The 12,403-nt window shown below is 51.4% G+C and overlaps 5 non-coding genes across 5 annotated transcripts; all 5 read left to right on the forward strand.

Moving 5' to 3' along the window:
* The first annotated feature begins 966 nt into the window (after positions 1 to 966).
* Positions 967 to 1,038, forward strand: TRNAP-AGG (transfer RNA proline (anticodon AGG)). The gene has a single exon. It is a non-coding gene; the product is annotated as a tRNA-Pro (tRNA).
* A 125-nt stretch (positions 1,039 to 1,163) lies between these two features.
* On the forward strand, positions 1,164 to 1,235 carry TRNAP-AGG (transfer RNA proline (anticodon AGG)). Its single transcript has one exon. It is a non-coding gene; the product is annotated as a tRNA-Pro (tRNA).
* Positions 1,236 to 1,366: 131 nt separating this feature from the next.
* Positions 1,367 to 1,438, forward strand: TRNAP-AGG (transfer RNA proline (anticodon AGG)). The gene has a single exon. It is a non-coding gene; the product is annotated as a tRNA-Pro (tRNA).
* A 131-nt stretch (positions 1,439 to 1,569) lies between these two features.
* TRNAP-AGG (transfer RNA proline (anticodon AGG)) lies at positions 1,570 to 1,641 on the forward strand. Its single transcript has one exon. It is a non-coding gene; the product is annotated as a tRNA-Pro (tRNA).
* A 125-nt stretch (positions 1,642 to 1,766) lies between these two features.
* TRNAP-AGG (transfer RNA proline (anticodon AGG)) lies at positions 1,767 to 1,838 on the forward strand. The gene has a single exon. It is a non-coding gene; the product is annotated as a tRNA-Pro (tRNA).
* The last annotated feature ends 10,565 nt before the right edge of the window (positions 1,839 to 12,403 follow it).

Here is a 12,403-nt window from a genome sequence, read left to right on the forward strand (position 1 = left end):
AATGCTGCTTTGCATAAACAGCGTATGGAAGACGAGAATGGACATCAGGCATTGTCATATACAGGCTCACTCAGCAAGACACTATTTTGTTGACAGCATTATATACACATGCGACTTGTTCAGAGCACTATGTGAACCCCCGGAATGGCTTCCTGTACTAGACCAATTGGCTTCTGTGAAGCCCTTTTAAACACCTTACACTGGCCGAGCTGTGGCTGGTATTTTTAGAATATGTACATGTCGTGTATTTGATCTTTTTGTTTGCGTTTGTGAAAAGGCAATAAAGAAAAAAAAAAGGCTCATTGGTCTTGGGGCATGATTCTCGCTTAGTGTGCCAGAGGTCCCGGGTTCAAATCCCGGAAGAGCCCTCTATTTTCTTTTCGCTCTCAGGCCGAGTGTTGTTGTTGTTGTTGTTGTTGTTGTGGCCTGTGATGCGTGTGGCTCCTACCCACGATGGGGGATTGGCCAAGAGATGGCAATGCCGTGATAATCGTAGTCGTTGTCCTCTTCTTTTTCTACAACTCGTCAAAATATGACATACGTGTAAACGCGCCGCGAATGATAAGTGTTGTCGGCTCGTTGGTGTAGGGGTATGATTCTCGCTGAGGGTGCGAGAGGTCCCGGGTTCAAATCCCGGACGAGCCCTCTATTTTTTTTTTCGCTCTCAGGCCGAGTGTTACCAATGCCGGGATAATCGTAGTCGTTGTCGTCTTCTTTTTCTACAACTCGTCAAAATATGACATAGGTGTAAACGCGCCGCGAATGTTAACTGTTGTCCGCTCGTTGGTCTAGAGGTATGATTCTCGCTTAGGGTGCGAGAGGTCCCGGACGAGCTCTCTATTTTTTTTCGCTCTCAGGCCGAGTGTTACCAATGCCGGGATAATCGTAGTCGTTGTCCTTTTCTTTTTTTACAACTCGTCAAAATATGACATAGGTGTAAACGCGCCGCGAATGTAAACTGTTGTCGGCTCGTTGGTCTACGGGTATGATTCTCGCTTAGGGTGCGAGAGGTCCCGGGTTCAAATCCCGGACGAGCCCTCTGTTTCTTTTTCGCTCTCAGGCCGAGTGTTACCAATGCCGGGATAGTCGTTGTCCTCTTCTTTTTCTACAACTCGTCAAAGTATGACATTGGTGTAAACGCGCCGCGAATGTTAACTGTTGTCGGCTCGTTGGTCTAGGGGTATGATTCTCGCTTAGGGTGCGAGAGGTCCCGGGTTCAAATCCCGGACGAGCCCACTATTTTTTTTTCGCTCTCAGGCCGAGTGTTACCAATGCCGGGATAATCGTAGTCGTTGTCCTCTTCTTTTTCTACAACTCGTCAAAATATGACATAGGTGTAAACGCGCCGCGAATGTAAACTGTTGTCGGCTCGTTGGTCTAGGGGTATGATTCTCGCTTAGGGTGCGAGAGGACCCGGGTTCAAATCCCGGACGTGCCCTCTATTTCTTTTTCGCTCTCAGGCCGAGTGTTACCAATGCCGGGATAATCGTAGTCGTTGTCCTCTTCTTTTTCTACAACTCGTCAAAATATGACATAGGTGTAAACGCGCTGCGAATGTTAGCTGTTGTCGGCTCGTTGGTCTAGGGGTATGATTCTCGCTTAGGGTGCGAGAGGTCCCGGGTTCAAATCCCGGACGAGCCCTCTATTTCTTTTTCGCTCTCAGGCCGAGTGTTACCAATGCCGGGATAGTCGTTGTCCTCTTCTTTTTCTACAACTCGTCAAAGTATGGCATTGGTGTAAACGCGCCGCGAATGTTAACTGTTGTCGGCTCGTTGGTCTAGGGGTATGATTCTCGCTTAGGGTGCGAGAGGTCCCGGGTTCAAATCCCGGACGAGCCCACTATTTTTTTTTCGCTCTCAGGCCGAGTGTTACCAATTGTTTGGATCGCACCGCTGGTACGATCTGTTGGGAACTCGGCGCTGACGCCCGTGGTTGTACCTGGGTCGCAAGCCCCAAGGGTAGCGTTGGCCTGGCGGCCTGGGGTACAACTGGAAGCATCCGAAGGTCCCGGCAAAGCATGAGTCGACTGGTAACAACAAAACAACTTGTTTATTTTAACATTGCAAAGAGTTGGCGGTCAGGTTGACCGAAGTAGAGAGACGGGAGAGCACTTTACTCAACAGAAGAAATCGGAGCCCTCCCTTTTGGCGTCCGGGGGCAGCTGTTTTTATACTCTCGCAGTTGAGGGCAAGAAGGAACCCCTCAATAGACGAGCACGTGAATGTACAATGGGCTAATGGTGACGCACACTGTCGTAGCGCTGCCGGTCGGGCACAATGACTGGAATGAGAGGGTGATCCCTGCTTTCGCAGCGCCTGGTTCAGGCACAATGACTGGAAGGGGAGGATGACCCCTGCTGTCGCATCGCCTGGTTCGGGCACAATGGCACATACACTCACACACGCACATGAAGACACGTGGCATCGGAACATGCCTGGAAACGCCTGGAAACACCTGGCGGGGAGCGTTGCGGCGACGACGATCGGGCCAAAATGTCTGCCGCCCCGCCGCAGTCGCGCCGGCAAAACCGCGTGTCGCAGGCGAAACGCAACAGACCGCCCCGCCGGGGGAAGGAGATCCCGATGGACAGGGGACTGCATCCGCTGTCCGGAGGGATGTCGCTCGATGATGCTCATAACCGAAGTCGGGCGTCCCTCGACGTTTCTTGAGCGCAGCGCACAGAGAAGGCCTCGTTCTCTCGTTCAGGTTCGCACGGGACACTGCAAAGTGACTTCGGGAGAGTTCACATTTTTGCTCTCGTTCCCGGCAAGCGTTAGAACTACGCTGAAACTCAACCGCTCAGTCAGCAAGCACGGCACAACCCTCACTAAGCCCTGCCAGGCTCTTTCCCCTTTTTATACCACTGCCTAGTTCCTTACAGTAGTCTAGCATCACTCAGAACGCGTCCATAAATTGAAAAATTGCACTAGAAAGCATATCATCACTTTGAAACACTAAACAAAAGCAATATGTTAAAAAAAATCCTGCCTCAGGAAGAAAAACATCAGTAACCAACAATTTTGAGGCTGATTCCTACGTTAGGGGCTTCGACTTAAGCCATCGGCGTTACCGTTGAGACTCCCCTTTTTGTAACGCACCTCAAAGGAATATTGTTGTAAAGCGAGGCTCCAGCGCAGGAGGCGGCCATTTTTGGGAGAGATGGTCTGCAGCCATTGGAGAGGGCAGTGATCCGTCTCAATGATAAACCTCGAGCCGGCTAGATAGCATGACAATTTCTGAACGGCCCATACGAGACACGCACACTCTTTCTCGGTGGCGCTATACGCCTGCTCACGACTGGTCAGCTTACGACTAGCATACAGGACGGGGTGTTCTACTTCTCCATTTTCCCGTTGGCACAGTACAACGCCCATGCCTCGCTCACTAGCATCGCACTGAACAACGAACCCTTTTGTATAGTCTGGCGATCGTAGCACAGGCTGGCTCGTTAGGGCACTCTTTAGGGCGCTAAAAGCTCTTTCCTTTGTCTCGTCCCAGACGACTGTTTGAGGCTCTGTCTTTCTTAGAGCATCCGTCAGGGGAGCCGCGATATCAGAGTACCTAGGGATGTACCTCTGATAGTAGCCGGCGACACCCAAGAACGACCGAATATCGGTCTTGGTGCGCGGTTGCGGAAAGTCTCGCACAGCGGCCACTTTTATTTCAGAGGGGCGGCGACGACCCTGACCAATCACGTGACCGAGGTAGACAACCTCGGCCTGTGCTAACTGGCACTTAGGAGCCTTGACTGTCAAGCCCGCTTCGCGCAGGCGGGTTAGCACTGCCCGCAAGTGTGCCATATGCTCAGACCAGGATGCGGAGAATATCGCTACGTCGTCTAGATACGGTAAAGCGAATTCTTGCTGTCCCCGCAACACTTTATCCATGAGGCTTGAAAAACAGTATGGCGCGTTCTTCAAACCAAAACTCAACACTTTAGGACGGAATGTTCCCATTGGTGAAATGAACGCCGCATACCTACTAGCCTCTTCTGTAAGTGGAACCTGCCAATAACCCCTGACAAGATCTAGGGTGGAAATAAACTGAGCGCTACTAACTTTCTCAAGGCGCTCCTCGATGTTAGGGATCGGATAAATTTGATCCTTAGTGATGGAATTAAGCCTGCGGTAGTCGACGCAAGGACGAGGTTCCTTGCCCGGTACCTCAACTAAAATCAAAGGGGAGGTATAATCACTCTCACCTGCCTCAATAACACCGAGCTGTAGCATTTTCTTTACCTCAGCCTCCATAATATTGCTCTGGCGGGGTGACACCCGATACGCCTTGGATCGTACTGGCTCTGGGGAGGTAAGTTCTATATCATGAGTAAGTACAGAAGTCCTACCAGGCCTCTCAGAGAACAGACCTTGAAACTCTTGTAATAGCTGGTGTAGTTCGGTTTTCTGCTCGGGCGACAGCGGTGCTTTACTGATAAGGTCACTAATGACTTGACCGGTGTCTTCCCTGTTCGTCACTGAGCCTAGTCCCGGAAGCTCGACCGGAAGCTCTTCAGGAACGTTTACCATCATGCACACCACTGCTTCCCTTTGTCTATAAGGTTTGAGCAGATTACAGTGGTAAACTTGCTGTGCTTTCCGCTTTCCTGGCAGACTTACCACGTAGTTAACGTCCGACAGTTTCTGAACAATTCGTGCTGGGCCCTCCCACTGCACGTCTAGTTTGTTGTTTAGCGATGTGCGCAATATCATGACCTCATCGCCCACCTCAAAACGACGGGCCCTGGCTGTCCGATCATAATAAACCTTGGCCCTCTGCTGGGCCTTTGTCATTGCTTCACCTGACAACTCCTGTGCCCTTTTTAAGCGTTCGAGGAGCTTAAGTACGTACTCCACCACGACTGGGTCGTCGCCCCTACCTTCCCACGATTCTCGAAGCATGCGAAGCGGAGATCGAAGCGAGCGACCGTACACCAGTTCAGCTGGCGAAAACCCCGTAGCTGCATGCGGCGCGGTTCTTAATGCAAACATCAACCCAGGCAGACACAGCTCCCAGTCAGTTTGATGTTCAAAACACAATGCTCTCAACACGCGCTTCATGACGGAGTGGAGCTTCTCAACGGAATTCGACTGTGGGTGGTACACTGAGCTGTGTAACAGCTTTACCCCACACCTTTCGAGAAAAGTTGTCGTCAAAGCGCTAGTAAACACTGTGCCCTGATCTGATTGGATTTCCGCAGGGAAACCAACTCGCGCAAATATGGACAGTAGTGCATTAACTATCTCAACTGAGCTGAGTTCTTTAAGCGGCACTGCTTCAGGGAACTTTGTCGCTGGGCAGATCACAGTCAAAATGTGTCTGTACCCCGTGGCTGTTACCGGCAGAGGTCCCACTGTATCAATAACGAGCCGTCTAAAAGGCTCCGTTATGATAGGTACCAATTTCAACGGCGCCCTTGATTTGTCCCCTGGTTTGCCCACCCGCTGACAAGTGTCACATGTCCTCACGAAATGGTCTGCGTCCCGAAAACACCCTGGCCAATAGTACTCTTGCAAGAGACGGTCCTTAGTTTTCTTAACTCCTAGGTGTCCGGACCACGAACCCCCGTGTGACAAGCGCAACAGATCCTGACGATAGCATTGAGGCACGATCAGCTGATCGAACTCCACTCCTCGGCGGTCTAGATACTTCCGGTACAGGACTCCACCTCTTTCCACAAAACGCGCAGTTTTCCTGGCGATACCTTCTTTGACATTGCAGCGCACGTTTTCCAGGCTGCCATCCTTCTTTTGCTCTGCTATCAAAGCCGACCGGCTGACTTTTAGCAACCTATCAAGTCCGTCTGACGTAGGCGCGATGAGCAAATCAGTAGATAGCTCTTCTAACTTTCCCGTGTCGGGCGTTTCCTCTCCAGTATCTGGCGCCTTCAACGCTACAGGCTCAATTTTATTCAGTTCGGGCGTGCTCTGAATATCAGCTTGCTGCGCCTCTGACCCTTTTTCGTTGTTTGATAACGTCGGCCCCGCAACTACCGCCTTTGCAGCGAGCTCCCGAACCTTCGATCTGGTTAAGGCCTGAACACTAGCTTCACCAAACAAAAGCCCCTTCTCGCGCAGGAGGTGATCGGACCTGTTTGAAAATAGGTACGGGTACTGGGGTGGCAGCATAGATGACACTGCCGCCTCCGTCTCAAGCGCTCCGAAAGGTCCTTCAATAAGCACCTTTGCTACTGGCAGACACACGCTATGAGCTTCCACGGCTTGCTTGATCCATGCGCACTCGCCCGTGAACATATGGGGTTCTACATAAGACGGGTGAACTACATCCATCGTAGCTGCGGAATCGCGAAGCACTCGGCACTCTTTCCCGTTCACGAGGAGGTCTCGCATGTAAGGCTCGAGAAGCTTCATGTTCTCGTCAGTGCTGCCTATTGAAAAAAACACAACTTTTGGTGTTGTTTCCGGACACTGCGCCGAAAAGTGACCCGGCTTCTGGCACGTATAACAAACGCGCGCTCGCCTCATCTCGAACCGCTTTCTGCGTTTGGCTGCCGCCGTCTCTTTACGTTTGGTCGGACTGCTTTCACTCGCATCCTCACTACGCGTGTCCCCCTTAAATCTCATGGGCGTGAACCTTGGCCTCTCAAACTTGGAGCCAAATTCACCCTTTTGACCGTCCTTAGCTCCGCGAGCCCGACGCGTCACAAACTCCTCGGCTAGCTCAGCGGCTTTAGCCACCGTACAAACGTCTGGCCTATCCAAGACCCAGTATCGCACGTTCTCCGGTAACCGACTATAAAACTGTTCTAGCCCGAAGCACTGCAGAACTTTATCGTGGTCACCAAACGCTTTCTCTTCTTTGAGCCACTCCTGCATGTTCGACATAAGCCTATACGCAAACTCTGTATATGACTCACTTTTGCCTTTCTCATTTTCCCGAAACTTCCGACGGAACGCCTCCGCAGACAGCCGGTACTTTTTTAGAAGACTCGATTTCACTGTGTCGAAATCCTCTGCCTCCTCTCTATCCAAGCGAGCGACTACGTCGGCCGCCTCGCCGGGTAACAAAGTGAGCAAGCGCTGTGGCCACGTTTCCCGAGAGAACCCCTGCTTCTCGCACGTTCGCTCAAAGTTAACCAGGAACAAACCAATGTCCTCTCCAAGCTTAAACGGCCGCATCAGGTCAGTCATTTTGAACAATACGCGTTCTCCTGCACCGTGTGCCTGACTTCCATTACGAGCGCGTTGCATCTCTATCTCGAGACGCTTCATTTCCAACGCGTGTTGACGGTCGCGCTCTTCTTTTTTCTCTTGTTGCTCTCGCTCTTTCTGTTCTTTACGTTCATGCTCTTCTTTTTCTTTCTGTTCTTTAAGTTCGCGCTCTTCTTTTTCTTTTTGTTCTTTAAGTTCGCGCTCCTGTCTTTTTGCAGTCTCCCTCTCTTCAATGGTCTCAAGGCATTCCGACAGCTCGTCATCCTCAGCCTCTAACTCAAGAATAGCCTTTAGCAGTTCTGGTTTTCTGAGTTTGTCTGAGACATCCAGACCCAACTCTCTTGCAAGCTCCAACAATTTCGGTTTGCGCAACGACTTCAAATCCATGGCTGCTCTGAATGCTGCTTTCTCTACTGCTTACTATTGTCTTGCCGCAAACTAACCCGGCAGCAACGACAACCACAATTACCAGCTCTGTTTCTGACACTAACAAAAGCCTGGCAAAGCTCAGAAGAAGAAAGTCCCGCACTCACCAAACCTCGCAGCCAAGAGTCCAGCGCAGTCGTTCCGCTGCAGGCAACCAGTCATCACACAGGGCTCGTTGCACTGCTCCCGGATCGTCGTTGAGCTGCTCAGCATACAGTCAACTGCATATCTTCGCTGCTGGCCTCCGTTGTCGCGATCTCACCGCTGGCAGACAGTTGTTTGGAGTCGGAGGCGATCTCCCCGCTGCCAACCAGATGTTTTGATCGCACCGCTGGTACGATCTGTTGGGAACTCGGCGCTGACGCCCGTGGTTGTACCTGGGTCGCAAGCCCCAAGGGTAGCGTTGGCCTGGCGGCCTGGGGTACAACTGGAAGCATCCGAAGGTCCCGGCAAAGCATGAGTCGACTGGTAACAACAAAACAACTTGTTTATTTTAACATTGCAAAGAGTTGGCGGTCAGGTTGACCGAAGTAGAGAGACGGGAGAGCACTTTACTCAACAGAAGAAATCGGAGCCCTCCCTTTTGGCGTCCGGGGGCAGCTGTTTTTATACTCTCGCAGTTGAGGGCAAGAAGGAACCCCTCAACAGACGAGCACGTGAATGTACAATGGGCTAATGGTGACGCACACTGTCGTAGCGCTGCCGGTCGGGCACAATGACTGGAATGAGAGGGTGATCCCTGCTTTCGCAGCGCCTGGTTCAGGCACAATGACTGGAAGGGGAGGATGACCCCTGCTGTCGCATCGCCTGGTTCGGGCACAATGGCACATACACTCACACACGCACATGAAGACACGTGGCATCGGAACATGCCTGGAAACGCCTGGAAACACCTGGCGGGGAGCGTTGCGGCGACGACGATCGGGCCAAAATGTCTGCCGCCCCGCCGCAGTCGCGCCGGCAAAACCGCGTGTCGCAGGCGAAACGCAACACAATGCGCGGGATAATCGTAGTCGTTGTCCTCTTCTTTTTCTACAACTCGTCAAAATATGACATAGGTGTAAACGCGCTGCGAATGTAAACTGTTGTCATTCTGCTTCCGGCAGCCGAGCTGAGCGGTCAGCAGGATCATGGGCTCCAGTGGAGCAGCGACAGCGGCCACTTTTGGCCGCGGAAATAGGCTCAACGATGATAAGGATTATGCTTTTATTTTGCCGCAGCTGCCTAAAGGACAACTGGTGATTAACACCGTCTTTTTGCACGGTGATGTACGTGCGAGGCCGTACAAGGTGGAGGATTTCAGGGATGCCCTTCTGCCGACGGGCCTGCTGCCGGATGTGGTATGCATAGGGGCGTACCAAATCAACCACGTCTGGGCAGTGACCCTCTGCGATGCAACTGCAACGAAAAGGCTGCTTGCCCTGAAGGAACTTCAAGTGAAGGGACGACGGTGCCTCATCATTGACCCGCAGGACCAACAGGTGAAGCTTAGGCTTCACTGGCTGCTCTACGGCGTTGCCGACGAGGACGTCCGGACGGCTTTCGCGGCTTTCGGCAAGGTGGAGGAGGTGAGCCGGGAACGGTGGCGCGTTGAAGGCATGGGAACCAAGACCTCAACCACCAGGACCGTCCTTCTCAAGCTGAAGGCCAGCATGAAGGTGGAAGACCTCCCCCATCAGATCCGCGTCGGTGGAGAGTTAGCCTTGGTCGTCGTTCCCGGTCGACCGATGCAGTGCCTGCGCTGCCACGGCACGGGACACGTCCGCCGTGAGTGCAGAGTACCGCGTTGTACCCGGTGCAGACGTTTCGGCCACGTCGACGCTGAATGCGTGAAGTCCTATGCCGCTGTGACAGGCCCACCAGTGAATGATGTTGCGGCAGAGCACCTCATGGATGTGGCCGAGGCGGAGGACGCGGCTAAAGGAACCGGTGACATGGTGTCGACAGAGACAAGTAGTGGGACGACGATTCTGGAGGTAGACGGCAACGCGGCTGAGGCTACTCAGAAGCCGAGTAGGACGGAACGGGATGCTACGACCCAGGGGCAGGCGACGGGAAACGTCAGTGAAGACGCAACTGACGACGCGACCGCAATGCAGCAGGACGAGGGCGTCATCGACGACGACCGTACTGGGGATCTTGCTGCCTCCGTCAAGCGCACCCACGACCAGACGAAGGACCGCGAGGATCGGGCACCCAGCACCAGTGAGGGACCACCGACGAAGACTCCTCATGGGAGGCGGATGGGCTACAAGCCAAAGCCCAATGTACCGCCTGAAAGGAAGCCTGCCGACAAAGCGGCCACGTCTAAGGACACCAACAAACCGGGAGGTCCCGGAGGCGGCTAGCCGAGGGCTAGTCGTGAGCGGTAAGCACCATGCTCCGGGCCTACTTTACTTTTCTTTTAGATCAAGATGGCTCAAATACCGTCCCTGAGGATTGCCACATTAAACGTGAGAGGGCTGGCGGCTAGTCGTAGGCAAAGTCAGGTCCTACGTTTGGTCACTGACCACGACATAGACGTACTAGCCGTCCAGGAAACTAAAGTTGAAGGAGAGGAGGAGACCGGGAGCATGGTGCGACGTTTCACGACTAGGTATTTTGCGGTGGTTAGCCATGCTGTAGGCACGGCTGGAGGGTGCGTTCTTCTTGTGAAGAAGCTGCCTGGACTGCAGATTCAGAGCATTTTTTCGTGTGAGTCAGGAAGGATTGTTCTTTGTGATATTGTTATGGGTGATTCAGAGTTCCGCATCATATGCGTATATGCGCCGAATTCAGTAGATGAGCGCGCCCGTTTTTTTTCGAACCTTTCACGATATGTTTGTTGTAATATGCGCGTGATGATGTTAGGGGACTTTAATTGTGTGTTGAGTGCTGGAGACAGAGTCAATAATGCAGGTGTGCGTGACCGAAGCAGTGAAGTGTTATCAAATTTAATTAATGAAAATGAACTCGATGATGTTTATGAATGTCTGGAAGGGGGGCGTCAAGTGACTTTTACACGTTTTCAGGGCAGCAGCCATGCGCGTTTGGACCGAATGTACATTTCATTGGATATGATTCCAAGATGCCACGGTTACTGTGTAGTACCAGTGTCGTTTTCAGATCACTGCCTTGTGAAATGTAACGTAGGTATAATGAAAAAGCGACATGTATTTAAGTGGGATATGTGGAAACTGAATGCCTTGTTACTAAATGACCAGCCCTTTTTACAGGTAGTACGGGATGCGATTAATGAAGTTCAATGTGATGCTGCGGGAACAATCGTCGAGAAGTGGGAATGTTTTAAAGAAAAGATTAAAATGAAAGCAATAGAAAGATCCAGTTGTAAAAAATTCGAGAAGGAAATGAAAGAAAAGGGTTTCAGAACACTGCTTGGGCAGCTGCTAACGCTTCAGTGCAAAGAGCCTGGTGCGTACAAAGACGATGTGCGAAACGTCAAAGAAAAACTTGAACTGTTTGACAAGGAACGCTATCAAGGAGCCATCGTGCGAGCACGAGCGGATGCACTAGCGGCAGGGGAGACGCCCACTAAAAGGGCGCTGGGTCTTGAGAAGGCGTATGGACGAAGAAACCATGTGGAGCAGATTTTAGTGAATGGGAATGTCGTTGAAGACAGTGATAGCATTCAGCGCGCCTTCTTTGAGTACTATCACTCGCTCTTCGCATTTCAGGAAGCGAATGTTGAGGGTTTTAAAGCAGGTTTTCTGCATCGCATGCCACGTTTGAGCGATGACGTAAAAAAGCGATTAGAGGAAAAAATAAGGGAGAGAGAAGTCGAAAAGGCAATCGACGATTTGAACTTGGGTAAATCACCGGGACCTGATGGACTCAGCGCGGGTCTATATAAAGCTTTTAAAAGAGAGCTGGCGCCTTTGCTTGCGCATGTATTTAATGACGCATACGAAAAGAAATCATTACCACCTTCCTTTGGAAAAACGCACACCATTCTAATACCGAAGAGCGATCAAATAGACAAACTCAGATTTGTGTCATCCTACAGACCGATTTCACTAACAAACGTCGATTATAAAATATTTATGAAGGTTTTAGCTAGCAGGCTTCAAGGCGTCATCAAGGAAATAGTCGCAGACCATCAAACTTGTGGCATCAAAGGGCGATCTATTTTTTCAAACATCCATAAGATGCGATGTGTGCTCGAGTGCTGTGACGTCATCGGTGGCCGTGTTGCAGTACTTCAGCTCGACCTAGAGAAAGCGTTCGATTGTGTCGCTCACGTTATTTTGTTTGCCATCTTAGATCATGTTAATGTCGGTTCCATCATCACTGAGGGCGTGGCCTTGGCGTACCAGAACTGCACAACAAGATTAATTGTTAACAAGTGTCTGGGGGCCCCCATTAACATCAGGCGTTCAGTGCGCCAAGGCTGCCCCCTCAGTCCGCTATTATTTGCTATCTACGTAGAAGCAATGTGTGTAGCAATTAATGAAAATGACGGAATACGTGGTTTCAGATTGGCAGCGACCGAAGTGAAGTTGCTCGCATATGCAGATGACATTGCAGTGTGTTGCACTGACAAACCAAGTGTAACGGAAACCATATCTGTAGTACAACATTTCTGCGCCGTAACGGGTAGCAGAGTAAACTGGGGCAAATCGCTAGGGCTGTGGCACGGGGACTGGTTTTCTGCACCCGACTATTTCGCGAACGTGAACTGGGTGAAAACTCCGACCAGGTATCTGGGTGTTCCCCTCGACAGGTATAATAGCAGCGACGAATACTGGAGGAACCAAACCAAGGAACTGAAAGAAAAAGTAGACAAATGGAAAAGTACTAACCTGTCCATT

This window comes from Dermacentor variabilis, chromosome 1 (assembly GCF_050947875.1).
Source record: "Dermacentor variabilis isolate Ectoservices chromosome 1, ASM5094787v1, whole genome shotgun sequence".
Taxonomy (NCBI): domain Eukaryota; kingdom Metazoa; phylum Arthropoda; class Arachnida; order Ixodida; family Ixodidae; genus Dermacentor; species Dermacentor variabilis.